The sequence below is a fragment of the Rhododendron vialii genome, chromosome 2a (assembly GCF_030253575.1).
Source record: "Rhododendron vialii isolate Sample 1 chromosome 2a, ASM3025357v1".
In the NCBI taxonomy this organism is placed as follows: domain Eukaryota; kingdom Viridiplantae; phylum Streptophyta; class Magnoliopsida; order Ericales; family Ericaceae; genus Rhododendron; species Rhododendron vialii.
The window spans coordinates 27,003,147-27,027,032 of record NC_080558.1 but is presented as its reverse complement, the minus strand read 5'-3'; positions in this window follow the sequence as shown (position 1 = coordinate 27,027,032).

The window sequence follows — 23,886 nt, the reverse complement described above, 5'->3', positions numbered from 1 at the left end:
ACCGTTTTGGTGTGGTTTGGTACCGTATGGATGTAATCGTACGGTATTGCACCATTTTGGTGTGGTTTGGTACCGTATGGATGTACTCGTACGGTATTGCACCGTTTTGGTTTGGTTTGGTACCGTAACGAAGTACTCGTAGGGTATTGTACCGTTTTGGTGTGATTTGGTACCGTAACGAAGTACTTGTACGGTATTGCACCGTTTTGGTGTGGTTTGGTACCGTATGGATGTACTCGTACAGTATTGCACCGTTTTAGTGTGGTTTGGTACCGTATGGATGTACTCGTACGGTATTGCACCGTTTTGGTGTGGTTTGGTACCGTAATGAAGTACTCGTACTGTATTGCACCGTTTTGGTGTGGTTTGGTACCGTATGGATGTACTCGTACGGTATTGTACCGTTTTGGTGTGGTTTGGTACCGTATGGATATACTCGTGCGGTATTGTACCCTTTTGGTGTGGTTTGGTACCGTATGGAATTAGTCGTACGGTATTGCACCGTTTTGGTTTGGTTTGGTACCGTAACGAAGTACTCGTACGGTATTGCGCCGTTTTGGTGAGGTTTGGTTCCGTATGGATGTACTCCTACGGTATTGCACCGTTTTAGTGTGGTTTGGTACCGTATGGATGTACTCGTACGGTATTGCGCCGTTTTGGTGTGGTTTGGTACCGTAACGAAGTACTCGTACGGTATTGCAACGTTTTGGTGTGGTTTTGTACCGTATGGATGTACTCGTACGGTATTGCACCGTTTTGGTTTGGTTTGGTACCGTAACGAAGTACTCGTATGCTATTGTACCGTTTTGGTGTGGTTTGGTACCGTAACGAAGTACTCGTACGGTATTGCACCATTTTTGGTGTGGTTTGGTACCGTATGGATGTACTCGTACGGTATTGCACCGTTTTGGTGTGGTTTGGTACCGTATGGATGTACTCGTTCGGTATTGCACCGTTTTGGTTTGGTTTGGTACCGTAACGAAGTACTCGTACGGTATTGCACCGTTTTGGTGTGGTTTGGTACCGTATGGATGTACTCGTACGGTATTGCACCGTTTTGGTGTGGTTTGGTACCGTATGGAATTAGTCGTAAGGTATTTTACCGTTTTGGTTTGGTTTGGTACCGTAACGAACTACTCGTACGGTATTGCACCGTTTTGGTGTGGTTTGGTTCCGTATGGATGTACTCCTCCGGTATAGCACCGTTTTAGTGTGGTTTGGTACCGTCTGGATGTACCCGTACGGTATTGCACCATTTTGGTGTGGTTTGGTACCGTAACGAAGTACTCGTACGGTATTGCACCGTTTTGGTGCGGTTTTGTACCGTATGGATGTACTCGTACGGTATTGCACCGTTTTGGTTTGGTTTGGTACCGTAACGAAGTACTCGTATGCTATTGTACCGTTTTGGTGTGGTTTGGTACCGTAACGAAGTACTCGTACGGTATTGCACCATTTTTGGTGTGGTTTGGTACCGTATGGATGTACTCGTACGGTATTGCACCGTTTTGGTGTGGTTTGGTACCGTAACGAAGTACTCGTACGGTATTTGACCGTTTTGGTGTGGTTTGGTACCGTAACGAAGTACTCGTACGGTATTGCACCGTTTTGGTGTGGTTTGGTACCGTATGGATGTACTCGTACGGTATTGTACCGTTTTGGTGTGGTTTGGTACGGTATTGTACCGTTTTGGTGTGGTTTGGTACCGTATGGATGTACTCGTACGGTATTGCACCGTTTTGGTCTGGTTTGGTACCGTATGGAATTAGTCGTACGGTATTGCACCGTTTTTGTTTGGTTTGGTACCGTAACGAAGTACTCGTACGCTATTGTACCGTTTCGGTGTGGTTTGGTACCGTAACGAAGTACTCGTACGGTATTGCACCGTTTTGGTGTGGTTTGGTACCGTATGGATGTACTCGTACGGTATTGCACCATTTTGGTGTGGTTTGGTACCGTATGGATGTACTCGTACGGTATTGCACCGTTTTGGTTTGGTTTGGTACCGTAACGAAGTACTCGTAGGGTATTGTACCGTTTTGGTGTGATTTGGTACCGTAACGAAGTACTTGTACGGTATTGCACCGTTTTGGTGTGGTTTGGTACCGTATGGATGTACTCGTACAGTATTGCACCGTTTTAGTGTGGTTTGGTACCGTATGGATGTACTCGTACGGTATTGCACCGTTTTGGTGTGGTTTGGTACCGTAATGAAGTACTCGTACTGTATTGCACCGTTTTGGTGTGGTTTGGTACCGTATGGATGTACTCGTACGGTATTGTACCGTTTTGGTGTGGTTTGGTACCGTATGGATATACTCGTGCGGTATTGTACCCTTTTGGTGTGGTTTGGTACCGTATGGAATTAGTCGTACGGTATTGCACCGTTTTGGTTTGGTTTGGTACCGTAACGAAGTACTCGTACGGTATTGCGCCGTTTTGGTGAGGTTTGGTTCCGTATGGATGTACTCCTACGGTATTGCACCGTTTTAGTGTGGTTTGGTACCGTATGGATGTACTCGTACGGTATTGCGCCGTTTTGGTGTGGTTTGGTACCGTAACGAAGTACTCGTACGGTATTGCAACGTTTTGGTGTGGTTTTGTACCGTATGGATGTACTCGTACGGTATTGCACCGTTTTGGTTTGGTTTGGTACCGTAACGAAGTACTCGTATGCTATTGTACCATTTTTTTGTTGTTTGGTACCGTAACGAAGTACTCGTACGGTATTGCACCATTTTTGGTGTGGTTTGGTACCGTATGGATGTACTCGTACGGTATTGCACCGTTTTGGTGTGGTTTGGTACCGTATGGATGTACTCGTACGGTATTGTACCGTTTTGGTGTGGTTTGGTACGGTATTGTACCGTTTTGGTGTGGTTTGGTACCGTACGGATGTACTCGTACGGTATTCCACCGTTTTGGTGTGGTTTGGTACCGTATGGAATTAGTCGTACGGTATTGCACCGTTTTGGTTTGGTTTGGTACCGTAACGAAGTACTCTTACGGTATTGCACCGTTTTGGTGTGGTTTGGTACCGTATGGATGTACTCCTACGGTATTGCACCCTTTTAGTGTGGTTTGGTACCGTATGGATGTACTCGTACGGTATTGCACCGTTTTGGCGTGGTTTGGTACCGTAACGAAGTACCCGTACGGTATTGCCCCGTTTTGGTGTGGTTTGGTACCGTAACGAAGTACTCGTACGGTATTGCACAGTTTTGGTGTGGTTTGGTACCGTAACGAAGTACTCGTACGGTATTGCCCCGTTTTGGTGTGGTTTGGTACCGTAACGAAGTACTCGTACGGTATTGCCCCGTTTTGGTGTGGTTTGGTACCGTAACGAAGTACTCGTACGGTATTTGACCGTTTTGGTGTGGTTTGGTACCGTATGGATGTACTCGTGCGGTATTGTACCCTTTTGGTGTGGTTTGGTACCGTATGGATGTACTCGTACGGTATTGCACCGTTTTGGTGTGGTTTGGTACCGTAACGAAGTACCCGTACGGTATTGCCCCGTTTTGGTGTGGTTTGGTACCGTAACGAAGTACTCGTACGGTATTGCACCGTTTTGGTGTGGTTTGCTACCGTAACGAAGTACTCGTACGGTATTGCCCCGTTTTGGTGTGGTTTGGTACCGTAACGAAGTACCCGTACGGTATTGCCCCGTTTTGGTGTGGTTTGGTACCGTAACGAAGTACTCGTACGGTATTGCACCGTTTTGGTGTGGTTTGCTACCGTAACGAAGTACTCGTACGGTATTGCCCCGTTTTGGTGTGGTTTGGTACCGTAACGAAGTACTCGTACGGTATTTGACCGTTTTGGTGTGGTTTGGTACCGTATGGATGTACTCGTATGGTATTGCACCGTTTTGGTGTGGTTTGGTACCGTATGGATATACTCGTGCGGTATTGTATCCTTTTGGTGTGGTTTGGTACCGTAACGAAGTACTCGTACGGTATTGCATCGTTTTGGTGTGGTTTGATACCGTAACGAAGTACTCGTACGGTATTGAACCGTTTTGGTGTGGTTTGGTACCGTATGGATGTACTCGTACGGTATTGCACCGTTTTGGTGTGGTTTGGTACCGTATGGTTGTACTCGCACGGTATTGCACCGTTTTGGTGTGGTTTGGTACCGTAACGAAGTACTCGTACGGTATTGCACCGTTTTGGTGTGGTTTGGTACCGTATGGATGTACTCGTACGGTATTGTACCGTTTTGGTGTGGTTTGGTAGTATTGAACCGTTTTGGTGTCGTTTGGTACCGTATGGATGTACTCGTACGGTATTGCACCATTTTGGTGTGGTTTCGTACCGTATGGAATTAGTCTCACGGTATTGCACCGTTTTGGTTTGGTTTGGTACCGTAACGAAGTACTCGTACGGTATTGCACCGTTTTGGTGTGGTTTGGTTCCGTATGGATGTACTCCTACGGTATTGCCCCATTTTAGTGTGGTTTGGTACCGTATGGATGTACTCGTACGGTATTGTACCGTTTTGGTGTGGTTTGGTACCGTACTCGTACGGTATTGCACCGTTTTGGTGTGGTTTTGTACCGTATGGATGTACTCGTGCGCTATTGCACCGTTTTGGTTTGGTTTGGTACCGTAACGAAGTACTCGCATGCTATTGTACCGTTTTGGTGTGGTTTGGTACCGTAACGAAGTACTCGTACGGTATTGCACCATTTTTGGTGTGGGTTGGTACCGTATGGATGTACTCGTACGGTATTGCACCGTTTTGGTGTGGTTTGGTACCGTATGGATGTACTCGTACGGTATTGCACCGTTTTGGTTTGGTTTGGTACCGTAACGAAATACTCGTACGGTATTGCACCGTTTAGGTGTGGTTTGGTACCGTACGGATGTACTCGTACGGTATTGCACCGTTTTGGTGTGGTTTGGTACCGTATGGAATTAGTCGTAAGGTATTGCACCGTTTTGGTTTTGTTTGGTACCGTAACGAACTACTCGTACGGTATTGCACCGTTTTGGTGTGGTTTGGTTCCGTATGGATGTACTCCTACGGTATTGCACCGTTTTAGTGTGGTTTGGTACCATATGGATGTACTCGTACGGTATTGCACCGTTTTGGTGTGGTTTGGTACCGTAACGAAGTACTCGTACGGTATTGCACCGTTTTGGTGTGGTTTTGTACCCTATGGATGTACTCGTACGGTATTGCACCGTTTTGGTTTGGGTTGGTACCGTAACGAAGTACTCGTATGCTATTGTACCGTTTTGGTGTGGTTTGGTACCGTAACGAAGTACTCGTACGGTATTGCACCATTTTTGGTGTGGTTTGGTACAATATGGATGTACTCGTATGGAATTGCACCGTTTTGGTTTGGTTTGGTACCGTAACGAAGTACTCGTACGCTATTGTACCGTTTTGGTGTTATTTGGTACCGTAACGAAGTACTTGTACGGTCTTGCACCGTTTTGGTGTGGTTTGGTACCGTATGAATGTACTCGTATGGAATTGCACCGTTTTGGTTTGGTTTGGTAGCGTAACGAAGTACTCGTACGCTATTGTACCGTTTTGGTGTGGTTTGGTACCGTAACGAAGTACTCGTACGGTATTGCACCGTTTTGGTGTGGTTTTGTACCCTATGGATGTACTCGTACGGTATTGCACCGTTTTGGTTTGGTTTGGTACCGTAACGAAGTACTCGTATGCTATTGTACCGTTTTGGTGTGATTTGGTACCGTAACGAAGTACTTGTACGGTCTTGCACCGTTTTGGTGTGGTTTGGTACCGTATGGATGTACACGTATGGAATTGCACCGTTTTGGTTTGGTTTGGTACCGTAACGAAGTACTCGTACGCTATTGTACCGTTTTGGTGTGGTTTGGTACCGTAACGAAGTACTCGTACGGTATTGCACCGTTTTGGTGTGGTTTGGTTCCGTATGGATGTACTCCTACGGTATTGCACCCTTTTAGTGTGGTTTGGTACCGTATGGATGTACTCGTACGGTATTGCACCGTTTTGGTGTGGTTTGGTACCGTACTCGTACGGTATTGCACCGTTTTGGTGTGGTTTGGTACCGTATGGATGTACTCGTACGGTATTGCACCATTTTGGTGTGGTTTGGTACCGTATGGATGTACTCGTACGGTATTGCACCGTTTTTGTTTGGTTTGGTACCGTATGGATGTACTCGTATGGTATTGCACCGTTTTGGTGTGGTTTGGTACCGTATGGATGTACTCGCACGGTATTGCACCGTTTTGGTGTGGTTTGGTACCGTAACGAAGTACTCGTACGGTATTGCACCGTTTTGGTGTGGTTTGGTACTGTATGGAATTAGTCGTAAGGTATTGCACAGTTTTGGTTTGGTTTGGTACCGTAACGAAATACTCATACGGTATTGCACCGTTTAGGTGTGGTTTGGTACCGTACGGATGTACTCGTACGGTATTGCACCGTTTTGGTGTGGTTTGGTACCGTATGGAATTAGTCGTACGGTATTGCACCGTTTTGGTTTGGTTTGGTACCGTAACGAAGTACTCGTACGGTATTCCACCGTTTTGGTGTGGTTTGGTTCCGTATGGATGTACTCCTACGGTATTGCACCCTTTTAGTGTGGTTTGGTACCGTATGGATGTACTCGTACGGTATTGCACCGTTTTGGTGTGGTTTGGTACCGTAACGAAGTACTCGTATGGTATTGCACCGTTTTGGTGTGGTTTTGTACCGTATGGATGTACTCGTACGGTATTGCACCGTTTTGGTTTGGTTTGGTACCGTAACGAAGTACTCGTACGCTATTGTACCGTTTTGGTGTGGTTTGGTACCGTAACGAACTACTCGTACGGTATTGCACCGTTTTGGTGTGGTTTGGTACCGTATGGATGTACTCGTACGGTATTGCACCATTTTGGTGTGGTTTGGTACCGTATGGATGTACTCGTACGGTATTGCACCGTTTTGGTTTGGTTTGGTACCGTAACGAAGTACTCGTAGGGTATTGTACCGTTTTGGTGTGATTTGGTACCGTAACGAAGTACTTGTACGGTATTGCACCGTTTTGGTTTGGTTTGGTACCGTAACGAAGTACTCGTATGCTATTGTACCGTTTTGGTGTGATTTGGTACCGTAACGAAGTACTTGTACGGTCTTGCACCGTTTTGGTGTGGTTTGGTACCGTATGGATGTACACGTATGGAATTGCACCGTTTTGGTTTGGTTTGGTACCGTAACGAAGTACTCGTACGCTATTGTACCGTTTTGGTGTGGTTTGGTACCGTAACGAAGTACTCGTACGGTATTGCACCGTTTTGGTGTGGTTTGGTTCCGTATGGATGTACTCCTACGGTATTGCACCCTTTTAGTGTGGTTTGGTACCGTATGGATGTACTCGTACGGTATTGCACCGTTTTGGTGTGGTTTGGTACCGTACTCGTACGGTATTGCACCGTTTTGGTGTGGTTTGGTACCGTATGGATGTACTCGTACGGTATTGCACCGTTTTGGTGTGGTTTGGTACCGTATGGATATACTCGTGCGGTATTGTACCCTTTTGGTGTGGTTTGGCACCGTAACGAAGTACCCGTACGGTATTGCCCCGTTTTGGTGTGGTTTGGTACCGTAACGAAGTACTCGTACGGTATTGCACCGTTTTGGTGTGGTTTGGTACTGTATGGAACTAGTCGTAAGGTATTGCACCGTTTTGGTTTGGTTTGGTACCGTAACGAAATACTCGTACGGTATTGCACCGTTTAGGTGTGGTTTGGTACCGTACGGATGTACTCGTACGGTATTGCACCGTTTTGGTTTGGTTTGGTACCGTATGGAATTAGTCGTACGGTATTGCACCGTTTTGGTTTGGTTTGGTACCGTAACGAAGTACTCGTACGGTATTCCACCGTTTTGGTGTGGTTTGGTTCCGTATGGATGTACTCCTACGGTATTGCACCCTTTTAGTGTGGTTTGGTACCGTATGGATGTACTCGTACGGTATTGCACCGTTTTGGTGTGGTTTGGTACCGTAACGAAGTACTCGTACGGTATTGCACCGTTTTGGTGTGGTTTTGTACCGTATGGATGTACTCGTACGGTATTGCACCGTTTTTGTTTGGTTTGGTACCGTAACGAAGTACTCGTATGCTATTGTACCGTTTTGGTGTGGTTTGGTACCGTAACGAACTACTCGTACGGTATTGAACCATTTTTGGTGTGGTTTGGTACCCTATGGATGTACTCGTACGGTGTTGCACCGTTTTGGTGTGGTTTGGTACCGTAACGAAGTACTCGTACGGTATTGCACCATTTTTGGTGTGGTTTGGTACCATATGGATGTACTCGTATGGAATTGCACCGTTTTGGTTTGGTTTGGTACCGTAACGAAGTACTCGTACGGTATTGCACCGTTTTGGTGTGGTTTGGTACCGTAACGAAGTACTCGTACGGTATTTGACCGTTTTGGTGTGGTTTGGTACCATATGGATGTACTCGTGCGGTATTGTACCCTTTTGGTGTGGTTTGGTACCGTATGGACGTATTCGTACTGTATTGCACCGTTTTGGTGTGGTTTGGTACCGTATGGATGTACTCGTCCGGTATTGCACCGTTTTGGTGTGGTTTGGTACCGTAACGAAGTACCCGCACGCTATTGCCCCGTTTTGGTGTGGTTTGGTACCGTAACGAAGTACTCGTACGGTATTGCACCGTTTTGGTGTGGTTTGGTACCGTAACGAAGTACTCGTACGGTATTGCCACGTTTTGGTGTGGGTTGGTACCATAACGAAGTACTCGTACGGTCTTTGACCGTTTTGGTGTGGTTTGGTACCGTATGGATGTACTCGTACGGTATTGCACCGTTTTGGTGTGGTTTGGTACCGTATGGATATACTCGTGCGGTATTGTACCCTTTTGGTGTGGTTTGGTACCGTAACGAAGTACTCGTACGGTATTTCATCGTTTTGGTGTAGTTTGGTACCGTAACGAAGTACTCGTACGGTATTGCACCGTTTTGGTGTGGTTTGGTACCGTATGGATGTACTCGTACGGTATTGCACCGTTTTGGTGTGGTTTGGTACCGTATGGATGTACTCGCATGGTATTGCACCGTTTTGGTGTGGTTTGGTACCGTAACGAAGTACTCGTACGGTATTGCACCGTTTTGGTGTGGTTTGGTACCGTATGGATGTACTCGTACGGTATTGAACCGTTTTGTTGTGGTTTGGTACGGTATTGTTCCGTTTTGGTGTGGTTTGGTACCGTATGGATGTACTCGTACGGTATTGCACCGTTTTGGTGTGGTTTGGTACCGTATGGAATTAGTCGTACGGTATTGCACCGTTTTGGTTTGGTTTGGTACCGTAACGAAGTACTCGTACGCTATTGTACCGTTTTGGTGTGGTTTGGTACCGTAACGAACTACTCGTACGGTATTGCACCGTTTTGGTGTGGTTTGGTACCGTATGGATGTACTCGTACGGTATTGCACCATTTTGGTGTGGTTTGGTACCGTATGGATGTACTCGTACGGTATTGCACCGTTTTTGTTTGGTTTGGTACCGTATGGATGTACTCGTATGGTATTGCACCGTTTTGGTGTGGTTTGGTACCGTATGGATGTACTCGCACGGTATTGCACCGTTTTGGTGTGGTTTGGTACCGTAACGAAGTACTCGTATGGTATTGCACCGTTTTGGTGTGGTTTGGTACTGTATGGAATTAGTCGTAAGGTATTGCACAGTTTTGGTTTGGTTTGGTACCGTAACGAAATACTCATACGGTATTGCACCGTTTAGGTGTGGTTTGGTACCGTACGGATGTACTCGTACGGTATTGCACCGTTTTGGTGTGGTTTGGTACCGTATGGAATTAGTCGTACGGTATTGCACCGTTTTGGTTTGGTTTGGTACCGTAACGAAGTACTCGTACGGTATTCCACCGTTTTGGTGTGGTTTGGTTCCGTATGGATGTACTCCTACGGTATTGCACCCTTTTAGTGTGGTTTGGTACCGTATGGATGTACTCGTACGGTATTGCACCGTTTTGGTGTGGTTTGGTACCGTAACGAAGTACTCGTATGGTATTGCACCGTTTTGGTGTGGTTTTGTACCGTATGGATGTACTCGTACGGTATTGCACCGTTTTGGTTTGGTTTGGTACCGTAACGAAGTACTCGTACGCTATTGTACCGTTTTGGTGTGGTTTGGTACCGTAACGAACTACTCGTACGGTATTGCACCGTTTTGGTGTGGTTTGGTACCGTATGGATGTACTCGTACGGTATTGCACCATTTTGGTGTGGTTTGGTACCGTATGGATGTACTCGTACGGTATTGCACCGTTTTGGTTTGGTTTGGTACCGTAACGAAGTACTCGTAGGGTATTGTACCGTTTTGGTGTGATTTGGTACCGTAACGAAGTACTTGTACGGTATTGCACCGTTTTGGTGTGGTTTGGTACCGTATGGACGTACTCGTACAGTATTGCACCGTTTTAGTGTGGTTTGGTACCGTATGGATGTACTCGTACGGTATTGCACCGTTTTGGTTTGGTTTGGTACCGTAACGAAGTACTCGTATGCTATTGGACCGTTTTGGTGTGGTTTGGTACCGTAACGAAGTACTCGTACGGTATTGCACCATTTTTGGTGTGGTTTGGTACCGTATGGATGTACTCGTACGGTATTGCACCGTTTTGGTTTGGTTTGGTACCGTAACGAAGTACTCGTATGGTATTGTACCGTTTTGGTGTGATTTGGTACCGTAACGAAGTACTTGTACGGTCTTGCACCATTTTGGTGTGGTTTGGTACCGTATGGATGTACTCGTACGGAATTGCACCGTTTTGGTTCGGTTTGGTACCGTAACGAAGTACTCGTACGCTATTGTATCGTTTTGGTGTGGTTTGGTACCGTATGGATGTACTCGTACGGTATTGCACCGTTTTGGTGTGGTTTGGTACCGTATGGATGTACTCGTACGGTATTGCACCGTTTTGGTGTGGTTTGGTACCATAACGAAGTACTCGTACGGTATTGTACCTTTTTGGTGTGATTTGGTACCGTAACGAAGTACTTGTACGATATTGCACCGTTTTGGTGTGGTTTGGTACCCTATGGATGTACTCGTACGGTATTGGACCATTTTTGGTGTGGTTTGGTACCGTATGGATGTACTCGTACGGTATTGCACCGTTTTGGTGTGGTTTGGTACCGTATGGATATACTCGTGCGGTATTGTACCCTTTTGGTGTGGTTTGGTACCGTAACGAAGTACCCGTACGGTATTGCCCCGTTTTGGTGTGGTTTGGTACCGTAACGAAGTACTCGTACGGTATTGCACCGTTTTGGTGTGGTTTGGTACCGTAACGAAGTACTCGTACAGTATTGCCCCGTTTTGGTGTGGTTTGGTACCGTAACGAAGTACTCGTACGGTATTTGACCGTTTTCGTGTGGTTTGGTACCGTATGGATGTACTCGTGCGGTATTGTACCCTTTTGGTGTGGTTTGGGACCGTATGGATGTACTCGTACGGTATTGCACCGTTTTGGTGCGGTTTGGTACCGTATGGATGTACTCGCACGGTATTGCACCGTTTTGGTGTGGTTTGGTACCGTAACGAAGTACTCGTACGGTACTGCACCGTTTTGGTGTGGTTTGGTACCGTATGGATGTACTCGTACGGTATTGTACCGTTTTGGTGTGGTTTGGTACGGTATTGTACCGTTTTGGTGTGGTTTGGTACCGTATGGATGTACTCGTACGGTATTGCACCGTTTTCGTTTGGTTTGGTACCGTAACGAAGTACTCGTACGGTATTGTACCGTTTTGGTGTGATTTGGTACCGTAACGAAGTACTTGTACGGTCTTGCACCGTTTTGGTGTGGTTTGGTACCGTATGGATGTACTCGTACGGAATTGCACCGTTTTGGTTCGGTTTGGTACCGTAACGAAGTACTCGTACGCTATTGTACCGTTTTGGTGTGGTTTGGTACCGTAACGAAGTACTCGTACGGTATTGCACCGTTTTGGTGTGGTTTGGTACCGTATGGATATACTAGTGCGGTATTGTACCCTTTTGGTGTGGTTTGGTACCGTAACGAAGTACCCGTTCGGTATTGCCCCGTTTTTGTGTGGTTTGGTACCGTAACGAAGTACTCGTACGGTATTGCAGAGTTTTGGTGTGGTTTGGTACCGTAACGAAGTACTCGTACGGTATTGCCCCGTTTTGGTGTGGTTTGGTACCGTAACGAAGTACTCGTACGGTATTTGACCGTTTTGGTGTGGTTTGGTACCGTATGGATGTACTCGTGCGGTATTGTACCCTTTTGGTGTGGTTTGGTACCGTATGGATGTACTCGTACGGTATTGCACCGTTTTGGTGTGGTTTGGTACCATATGGATGTACTCGTACGGTATTGCACCGTTTTGGTGTGGTTTGGTACCGTAACGAAGTACCCGTACGGTATTGCCCCGTTTTGGTGTGGTTTGGTACCGTAACGAAGTACTCGTACGGTATTGCACCGTTTTGGTGTGGTTTGGTACCGTAACGATGTACTCGTACGGTATTGCCCCGTTTTGGTGTGGTTTTGTACCGTAACGAAGTACTCGTACGGTATTTGACCGTTTTGGTGTGGTTTGGTACCGTATGGATGTACTCGTACGGTATTGCACCGTTTTGGTGTGGTTTGGTACCGTATGGATATACTCGTGCGGTATTGTACCCTTTGGTGTGGTTTGGTACCGTAACGAAGTACTCGTACGGTATTGCATCGTTTTGGTGTGGTTTGGTATAGTAACGAAGTACTCGTACGGTATTGCACCGTTTTGGTGTGGTTTGGTACCGTATGGATGTACTCGGACGGTATTGCACCGTTTTGGTGTGGTTTGGTACCGTTTTGGTGTGGTTTGGTACCGTATGGATGTACTCGCACGGTATTGCACCGTTTTGGTGTGGTTTGGTACCGTAACGAAGTACTCGTACGGTATTGCACCGTTTTGGTGTGGTTTGGTACCGTATGGATGTACTCGTACGGTATTGTACCGTTTTGGTGTGGTTTGGTACGGTATTGTACCGTTTTGGTGTGGTTTGGTACCGTATGGATGTACTCGTACGGTATTGCACCGTTTTGGTCTGGTTTGGTACCGTATGGAATTAGTCGTACGGTATTGCACCGTTTTTGTTTGGTTTGGTACCGTAACGAAGTACTCGTACGCTATTGCACCGTTTCGGTGTGGTTTGGTACCGTATGGATGTACTCGTACGGTATTGCACCGTTTTGGTGTGGTTTGGTACCGTATGGATGTACTCGTACGGTATTGCACCATTTTGGTGTGGTTTGGTACCGTATGGATGTACTCGTACGGTATTGCACCGTTTTGGTTTGGTTTGGTACCGTAACGAAGTACTCGTAGGGTATTGTACCGTTTTGGTGTGATTTGGTACCGTAACGAAGTACTTGTACGGTATTGCACCGTTTTGGTGTGGTTTGGTACCGTATGGATGTACTCGTACAGTATTGCACCGTTTTAGTGTGGTTTGGTACCGTATGGATGTACTCGTACGGTATTGCACCGTTTTGGTGTGGTTTGGTACCGTAATGAAGTACTCGTACTGTATTGCACCGTTTTGGTGTGGTTTGGTACCGTATGGATGTACTCGTACGGTATTGTACCGTTTTGGTGTGGTTTGGTACCGTATGGATATACTCGTGCGGTATTGTACCCTTTTGGTGTGGTTTGGTACCGTATGGAATTAGTCGTACGGTATTGCACCGTTTTGGTTTGGTTTGGTACCGTAACGAAGTACTCGTACGGTATTGCGCCGTTTTGGTGAGGTTTGGTTCCGTATGGATGTACTCCTACGGTATTGCACCGTTTTAGTGTGGTTTGGTACCGTATGGATGTACTCGTACGGTATTGCGCCGTTTTGGTGTGGTTTGGTACCGTAACGAAGTACTCGTACGGTATTGCAACGTTTTGGTGTGGTTTTGTACCGTATGGATGTACTCGTACGGTATTGCACCGTTTTGGTTTGGTTTGGTACCGTAACGAAGTACTCGTATGCTATTGTACCGTTTTGGTGTGGTTTGGTACCGTAACGAAGTACTCGTACGGTATTGCACCATTTTTGGTGTGGTTTGGTACCGTATGGATGTACTCGTACGGTATTGCACCGTTTTGGTGTGGTTTGGTACCGTATGGATATACTAGTGCGGTATTGTACCCTTTTGGTGTGGTTTGGTACCGTAACGAAGTACCCGTTCGGTATTGCCCCGTTTTGGTGTGGTTTGGTACCGTAACGAAGTACTCGTACGGTATTGCAGAGTTTTGGTGTGGTTTGGTACCGTAACGAAGTACTCGTACGGTATTGCCCCGTTTTGGTGTGGTTTGGTACCGTAACGAAGTACTCGTACGGTATTTGACCGTTTTGGTGTGGTTTGGTACCGTATGGATGTACTCGTGCGGTATTGTACCCTTTTGGTGTGGTTTGGTACCGTATGGATGTACTCGTACGGTATTGCACCGTTTTGGTGTGGTTTGGTACCATATGGATGTACTCGTACGGTATTGCACCGTTTTGGTGTGGTTTGGTACCGTAACGAAGTACCCGTACGGTATTGCCCCGTTTTGGTGTGGTTTGGTACCGTAACGAAGTACTCGTACGGTATTGCACCGTTTTGGTGTGGTTTGGTACCGTAACGATGTACTCGTACGGTATTGCCCCGTTTTGGTGTGGTTTTGTACCGTAACGAAGTACTCGTACGGTATTTGACCGTTTTGGTGTGGTTTGGTACCGTATGGATGTACTCGTACGGTATTGCACCGTTTTGGTGTGGTTTGGTACCGTATGGATATACTCGTGCGGTATTGTACCCTTTGGTGTGGTTTGGTACCGTAACGAAGTACTCGTACGGTATTGCATCGTTTTGGTGTGGTTTGGTACAGTAACGAAGTACTCGTACGGTATTGCACCGTTTTGGTGTGGTTTGGTACCGTATGGATGTACTCGGACGGTATTGCACCGTTTTGGTGTGGTTTGGTACCGTTTTGGTGTGGTTTGGTACCGTATGGATGTACTCGCACGGTATTGCACCGTTTTGGTGTGGTTTGGTACCGTAACGAAGTACTCGTACGGTATTGCACCGTTTTGGTGTGGTTTGGTACCGTATGAATGTACTCGTACGGTATTGTACCGTTTTGGTGTGGTTTGGTACGGTATTGTACCGTTTTGGTGTGGTTTGGTACCGTATGGATGTACTCGTACGGTATTGCACCGTTTTGGTCTGGTTTGGTACCGTATGGAATTAGTCGTACGGTATTGCACCGTTTTTGTTTGGTTTGGTACCGTAACGAAGTACTCGTACGCTATTGTACCGTTTCGGTGCGGTTTGGTACCGTAACGAAGTACTCGTACGGTATTGCACCGTTTTGGTGTGGTTTGGTACCGTATGGATGTAATCGTACGGTATTGCACCATTTTGGTGTGGTTTGGTACCGTATGGATGTACTCGTACGGTATTGCACCGTTTTGGTTTGGTTTGGTACCGTAACGAAGTACTCGTAGGGTATTGTACCGTTTTGGTGTGATTTGGTACCGTAACGAAGTACTTGTACGGTATTGCACCGTTTTGGTGTGGTTTGGTACCGTATGGATGTACTCGTACAGTATTGCACCGTTTTAGTGTGGTTTGGTACCGTATGGATGTACTCGTACGGTATTGCACCGTTTTGGTGTGGTTTGGTACCGTAATGAAGTACTCGTACTGTATTGCACCGTTTTGGTGTGGTTTGGTACCGTATGGATGTACTCGTACGGTATTGTACCGTTTTGGTGTGGTTTGGTACCGTATGGATATACTCGTGCGGTATTGTACCCTTTTGGTGTGGTTTGGTACCGTATGGAATTAGTCGTACGGTATTGCACCGTTTTGGTTTGGTTTGGTACCGTAACGAAGTACTCGTACGGTATTGCGCCGTTTTGGTGAGGTTTGGTTCCGTATGGATGTACTCCTACGGTATTGCACCGTTTTAGTGTGGTTTGGTACCGTATGGATGTACTCGTACGGTATTGCGCCGTTTTGGTGTGGTTTGGTACCGTAACGAAGTACTCGTACGGTATTGCAACGTTTTGGTGTGGTTTTGTACCGTATGGATGTACTCGTACGGTATTGCACCGTTTTGGTTTGGTTTGGTACCGTAACGAAGTACTCGTATGCTATTGTACCGTTTTGGTGTGGTTTGGTACCGTAACGAAGTACTCGTACGGTATTGCACCATTTTTGGTGTGGTTTGGTACCGTATGGATGTACTCGTACGGTATTGCACCGTTTTGGTGTGGTTTGGTACCGTATGGATGTACTCGTTCGGTATTGCACCGTTTTGGTTTGGTTTGGTACCGTAACGAAGTACTCGTACGGTATTGCACCGTTTTGGTGTGGTTTGGTACCGTATGGATGTACTCGTACGGTATTGCACCGTTTTGGTGTGGTTTGGTACCGTATGGAATTAGTCGTAAGGTATTTTACCGTTTTGGTTTGGTTTTGTACCGTAACGAACTACTCGTACGGTATTGCACCGTTTTGGTGTGGTTTGGTTCCGTATGGATGTACTCCTCCGGTATAGCACCGTTTTAGTGTGGTTTGGTACCGTCTGGATGTACCCGTACGGTATTGCACCATTTTGGTGTGGTTTGGTACCGTAACGAAGTACTCGTACGGTATTGCACCGTTTTGGTGCGGTTTTGTACCGTATGGATGTACCCGTACGGTATTGCACCGTTTTGGTTTGGTTTGGTACCGTAACGAAGTACTCGTATGCTATTGTACCGTTTTGGTGTGGTTTGGTACCGTAACGAAGTACTCGTACGGTATTGCACCATTTTTGGTGTGGTTTGGTACCGTATGGATGTACTCGTACGGTATTGCACCGTTTTGGTGTGGTTTGGTACCGTAACGAAGTACTCGTACGGTATTTGACCGTTTTGGTGTGGTTTGGTACCGTAACGAAGTACTCGTGCGGTATTGTACCATTTTGGTGTGGTTTGGTACCGTATGGATGTACTCGTGCGGTATTGCACCGTTTTGGTGTGGTTTGGTACCGTATGGATGTACTCGTACGGTATTGCACCGTTTTGGTGTGGTTTGGTACCGTAACGAAGTACCCGTACGGTATTGCCCCGTTTTGGTGTGGTTTGGTACCGTAACGAAGTACTCGTAGGGTATTGCACCGTTTTGGTGTGGTTTGGTACCGTATGGATGTACTCGTACGGTATTGTACCGTTTTGGTGTGGTTTGGTACGGTATTGTACCGTTTTGGTGTGGTTTGGTACCGTACGGATGTACTCGTACGGTATTGCACCGTTTTGGTGTGGTTTGGTACCGTATGGAATTAGTCGTACGGTATTGCACCGTTTTGGTTTTGTTTGGTACCGTAACGAAGTACTCTTACGGTATTGCACCGTTTTGGTGTGGTTTGGTACCGTATGGATGTACTCCTACGGTATTGCACCCTTTTAGTGTGGTTTGGTACCGAATGGATGTACTCGTACGGTATTGCACAGTTTTGGTGTGGTTTGGTACCGTAACGAAGTACTCGTACGGTATTGCACCGTTTTGGTGTGGTTTTGTACCGTATGGATGTACTCGTACGGTATTGCACCGTTTTGGTTTGGTTTGGTACCGTAACGAAGTACTCGTATGCTATTGTACCGTTTTGGTGTGGTTTGGTACCGTAACGAAGTACTCGTACGGTATTGCATCATTTTTGGTGTGGTTTGGTACCGTATGGATGTACTCGTACAGAATTGCACCGTTTTGGTGTGGTTTGGTACCGTATGGATGTACTCGTACGGTATTGCACCGTTTTGGTTTGGTTTGGTTTGGTACCGTAACGAAATACTCGTACGGTATTGCACCGTTTAGGTGTGGTTTGGTACCGTACGGATGTACTCGTATGGTATTGCACCGTTTTGGTGTGGTTTGGTACCGTATGGAATTAGTCGTAAGGTATTGCACCGTTTTGGTTTTTTTTGGTACCGTAACGAACTACTCGTACGGTATTGAACCGTTTTGGTGTGGTTTGGTTCCGTATGGATGTACTCCTACGGTATTGCACCGTTTTAGTGTGGTTTGGTACCATATGGATGTACTCGTACGGTATTGCACCGTTGCACCGTTTTGGTGTGGTTTGGTACCGTATGGATGTACTCGTACGGTATTGTACCGTTTTGGTGTGGTTTGGTACGGTATTGAACCGTTTTGGTGTCGTTTGGTACCGTATGGATGTACCCGTACGGTATTGCACCATTTTGGTGTGGTTTCGTACCGTATGGAATTAGTCTCACGGTATTGCACCGTTTTGGTTTAGTTTGGTACCGTAACGAAGTACTCGTACGGTATTGCACCGTTTTGGTGTGGTTTGGTTCCGTATGGATGTACTCGTAAGCTATTGCACCGTTTTGGTTTGGTTTGGTACCGTAACGAAGTACTCGTATGCTATTGTACCGTTTTGGTGTGGTTTGGTACCGTAACGAAGTACTCGTACGGTATTGCACCATTTTTGGTGTGGTTTGGTACCGTATGGATGTACTCGTACAATATTGCACCGTTTTGGTGTGGTTTGGTACCGTAACGAAGTACTCGTACGGTATTGCACCATTTTTGGTGTGGTTTGGTACCGTATGGTTGTACTCGTACGGTATTGCACCGTTTTGGTTTGGTTTGGTACCGTAACGAAGTACTCGTAAGGTATTGTACCGTTTTGGTGTGATTTGGTACCGTAACGAAGTACTTGTACGGTCTTGCACCGTTTTGGTGTGGTTTGGTACCGTATGGATGTACTCGTATGGAATTGCACCGTTTTGGTTTGGTTTGGTACCGTAACGAAGTACTCGTACGCTATTGTACCGTTTTGGTGTGGTTTGGTACCGTAACGAAGTACTCGTACGGTATTGCACCGTTTTGGTGTGGTTTGGTACCGTATGGATGTACTCGTACGGTATTGCACCGTTTTGGTGTGGTTTTGTACCGTATGGATGTACTCGTACGCTATTGCACCGTTTTGGTTTGGTTTGGTACCGTAACGAAGTACTCGTATGCTATTGTACCGTTTTGGTGTGGTTTGGTACCGTAACGAAGTACTCGTACGGTATTGCACCATTTTTGGTGTGGTTTGGTACCGTATGGATGTACTCATACGGTATTGCACCGTTTTGGTGTGGTTTGGTACCGTATGGATGTACTCGTACGGTATTGCACCGTTTTGGTTTGGTTTGGTACCGTAACGAAATACTCGTACGGTATTGCACCGTTTAGGTGTGGTTTGGTACCGTACGGATGTACTCGTACGGTATTGCACCGTTTTGGTGTGGTTTGGTACTGTATGGAATTAGTCGTAAGGTATTGCACCGTTTTGGTTTGGTTTGGTACCGTAACGAAATAATCGTACGGTATTGCACCGTTTAGGTGTGGTTTGGTACCGTACGGATGTACTCGTACTGTATTGCACCGTTTTGGTGTGGTTTGGTACCGTATGGAATTAGTCGTACGGTATTGCACCGTTTTGGTTTTGTTTGGTACCGTAACGAAGTACTCTTACGGTATTGCACCGTTTTGGTGTGGTTTGGTACCGTATGGATGTACTCCTACGGTATTGCACCCTTTTAGTGTGGTTTGGTACCGAATGGATGTACTCGTACGGTATTGCACAGTTTTGGTGTGGTTTGGTACCGTAACGAAGTACTCGTACGGTATTGCACCGTTTTGGTGTGGTTTTGTACCGTATGGATGTACTCGTACGGTATTGCACCGTTTTGGTTTGGTTTGGTACCGTAACGAAGTACTCGTATGCTATTGTACCGTTTTGGTGTGGTTTGGTACCGTAACGAAGTACTCGTACGGTATTGCATCATTTTTGGTGTGGTTTGGTACCGTATGGATGTACTCGTACAGAATTGCACCGTTTTGGTGTGGTTTGGTACCGTATGGATGTACTCGTACGGTATTGCACCGTTTTGGTTTGGTTTGGTTTGGTACCGTAACGAAATACTCGTACGGTATTGCACCGTTTAGGTGTGGTTTGGTACCGTACGGATGTACTCGTATGGTATTGCACCGTTTTGGTGTGGTTTGGTACCGTATGGAATTAGTCGTAAGGTATTGCACCGTTTTGGTTTTTTTTGGTACCGTAACGAACTACTCGTACGGTATTGAACCGTTTTGGTGTGGTTTGGTTCCGTATGGATGTACTCCTACGGTATTGCACCGTTTTAGTGTGGTTTGGTACCATATGGATGTACTCGTACGGTATTGCACCGTTGCACCGTTTTGGTGTGGTTTGGTACCGTATGGATGTACTCGTACGGTATTGTACCGTTTTGGTGTGGTTTGGTACGGTATTGAACCGTTTTGGTGTCGTTTGGTACCGTATGGATGTACCCGTACGGTATTGCACCATTTTGGTGTGGTTTCGTACCGTATGGAATTAGTCTCACGGTATTGCACCGTTTTGGTTTAGTTTGGTACCGTAACGAAGTACTCGTACGGTATTGCACCGTTTTGGTGTGGTTTGGTTCCGTATGGATGTACTCGTAAGCTATTGCACCGTTTTGGTTTGGTTTGGTACCGTAACGAAGTACTCGTATGCTATTGTACCGTTTTGGTGTGGTTTGGTACCGTAACGAAGTACTCGTACGGTATTGCACCATTTTTGGTGTGGTTTGGTACCGTATGGATGTACTCGTACAATATTGCACCGTTTTGGTGTGGTTTGGTACCGTAACGAAGTACTCGTACGGTATTGCACCATTTTTGGTGTGGTTTGGTACCGTATGGTTGTACTCGTACGGTATTGCACCGTTTTGGTTTGGTTTGGTACCGTAACGAAGTACTCGTAAGGTATTGTACCGTTTTGGTGTGATTTGGTACCGTAACGAAGTACTTGTACGGTCTTGCACCGTTTTGGTGTGGTTTGGTACCGTATGGATGTACTCGTATGGAATTGCACCGTTTTGGTTTGGTTTGGTACCGTAACGAAGTACTCGTACGCTATTGTACCGTTTTGGTGTGGTTTGGTACCGTAACGAAGTACTCGTACGGTATTGCACCGTTTTGGTGTGGTTTGGTACCGTATGGATGTACTCGTACGGTATTGCACCGTTTTGGTGTGGTTTTGTACCGTATGGATGTACTCGTACGCTATTGCACCGTTTTGGTTTGGTTTGGTACCGTAACGAAGTACTCGTATGCTATTGTACCGTTTTGGTGTGGTTTGGTACCGTAACGAAGTACTCGTACGGTATTGCACCATTTTTGGTGTGGTTTGGTACCGTATGGATGTACTCATACGGTATTGCACCGTTTTGGTGTGGTTTGGTACCGTATGGATGTACTCGTACGGTATTGCACCGTTTTGGTTTGGTTTGGTACCGTAACGAAATACTCGTACGGTATTGCACCGTTTAGGTGTGGTTTGGTACCGTACGGATGTACTCGTACGGTATTGCACCGTTTTGGTGTGGTTTGGTACTGTATGGAATTAGTCGTAAGGTATTGCACCGTTTTGGTTTGGTTTGGTACCGTAACGAAATAATCGTACGGTATTGCACCGTTTAGGTGTGGTTTGGTACCGTACGGATGTACTCGTACTGTATTGCACCGTTTTGGTGTGGTTTGGTACCGTATGGAATTAGTCGTACGGTATTGCACCGTTTTGGTTTTGTTTGGTACCGTAACGAAGTACTCGTACGGTATTGCACCATTTTGGTGTGGTTTGGTTCCGTATGGATGTACTCCTACGGTATTGCACCCTTTTGGTGTGGTTTGGTACCGTAACGAAGTACTCGTACGGTATTGCACCGTTTTGGTGTGGTTTTGGACCGTATGGATGTATTCGTACGGTATTGCACCGTTTTGGTTTGGTTTGGTACCATAACGAAGTACTCGTATGCTATTGTACCGTTTTGGTGTGATTTGGTACCGTAACGAAGTACTCGTACGGTATTGCACCATTTTTGGTGTGGTTTGGTACCCTATGGATGTACTCGTACGGTATTGCACCGTTTTGGTGTGGTTTGGTACCGTATGGATGTACTCGTACGGTATTGCACGGTTTTGGTTTGGTTTGGTACCGTAACGAAATACTCGTACGGTATTGCACTGTTTAGGTGTGGTTTGGTACCGTACGGATGTACTCGTACGGTATTGCACCGTTTTGGTGTGGTTTGGAACCGTAACGAAGTACTCGTACGGTATTGCCCCACTTTGGTGTGGTTTGGTACCGTAACGAAGTACTCGTACGGTATTTGACCGTTTTGGTGTGGTTTGGTACCGTATGGATGTACTCGTGCGGTATTGTACCCTTTTGGTGTGGTTTGGTACCGTATGGATGTATTCGTACGGTATTGCACCGTTTTGTGTGGTTTGGTACCGTATGGATGTACTCGTACGGTATTGCACCGTTTTGGTGTGGTTTGGTACCGTAACGAAGTACCCGTACGGTATTGCCCCGTTTTGGTGTGGTTTGGTACCGTAACGAAGTACTCGTACGGTATTGCACCGTTTTGGTGTGGTTTGGTACCGTAACGAAGTACTCGTACGGTATTGCCCCGTTTTGGTGTGGTTTGGTACCGTAACGAAGTACTCGTACGGTATTTGACCGTTTTGGTGTGGTTTGGTACCGTATGGATGTACTCGTACGGTATTGCACCGTTTTGGTGTGGGTTGGTACCGTATGGATATACTCGTGCGGTATTGTACCCTTTTGGTGTGGTTTGGTACCGTAACGAAGTACTCGTACGGTATTGCATCGTTTTGGTGTGGTTGATACCGTAACGAAGTACTCGAACGGTATTGCACCGTTTTGGTGTGGTTTGGTACCGTATGGATGTACTCGTACGGTATTGCACCGTTTTGGTGTGGTTTGGTACCGTATGGATGTACTTGCACGGTATTGCACCGTTTTGGTGTGGTTTGGTACCGTAACGAAGTACTCGTACGGTATTGCACCGTTTTGGTGTTGTTTGGTACCGTATGTATGTACTCGTACGGTATTGTACCGTTTTGGTGTGGTTTGGTACGGTATTGAACCGTTTTCGTGTCGTTTGGTACCGTATGGATGTACTCGTACGGTATTGCACCATTTTGGTGTGGTTTCGTACCGTATGGAATTAGTCTCACGGTATTGCACCGTTTTGGTTTGGTTTGGTACCGTAACGAAGTACTCGTACGGTATTGCACCGTTTTGGTGTGGTTTGGTTCCGTATGGATGTACTCCTACGGTATTGCACCCTTTTAGTGTGGTTTGGTACCGTATGGATGTACTCGTACGGTATTGCACCGTTTTGGTGTGGTTTGGTACCGTAATGAAGTACTCGTACGGTATTGCCCCATTTTGGTGTGGTTTGGTACCGTAACGAAGTACTCGTACGGTATTTGACCGTTTTGGAGTGGTTTGGTACCGTATGGATGTACTCGTACAGTATTGCACCGTTTTTGTGTGTGGTTTGGTACTGTAACGAAGTACTCGTACGGTATTGCACCGTTTTGGTGTGGTTTTGTACCGTATGGATGTACTCTTACGGTATTGCACCGTTTTGGTTTAGTTTGGTACCGTAACGAAGTACTCGTATGCTATTGTACCGTTTTGGTGTGGTTTGGTACCGTAACGAAGTACTCGTACGGTATTGCACCATTTTTGGTGTGGTTTGGTACCGTATGGATGTACTCGTACGGTATTGCACCGTTTTGGTGTGGTTTCGTACCGTATGGTTGTACTCGTACGGTATTGCACCGTTTTGGTTTGGTTTGGTACCGTAACGAAGTACTCGTACGGTATTGTACCGTTTTGGTGTGATTTGGTACCGTAACGAAGTACTTGTACGGTCTTGCACCGTTTTGGTGTGGTTTGGTACCGTATGGATG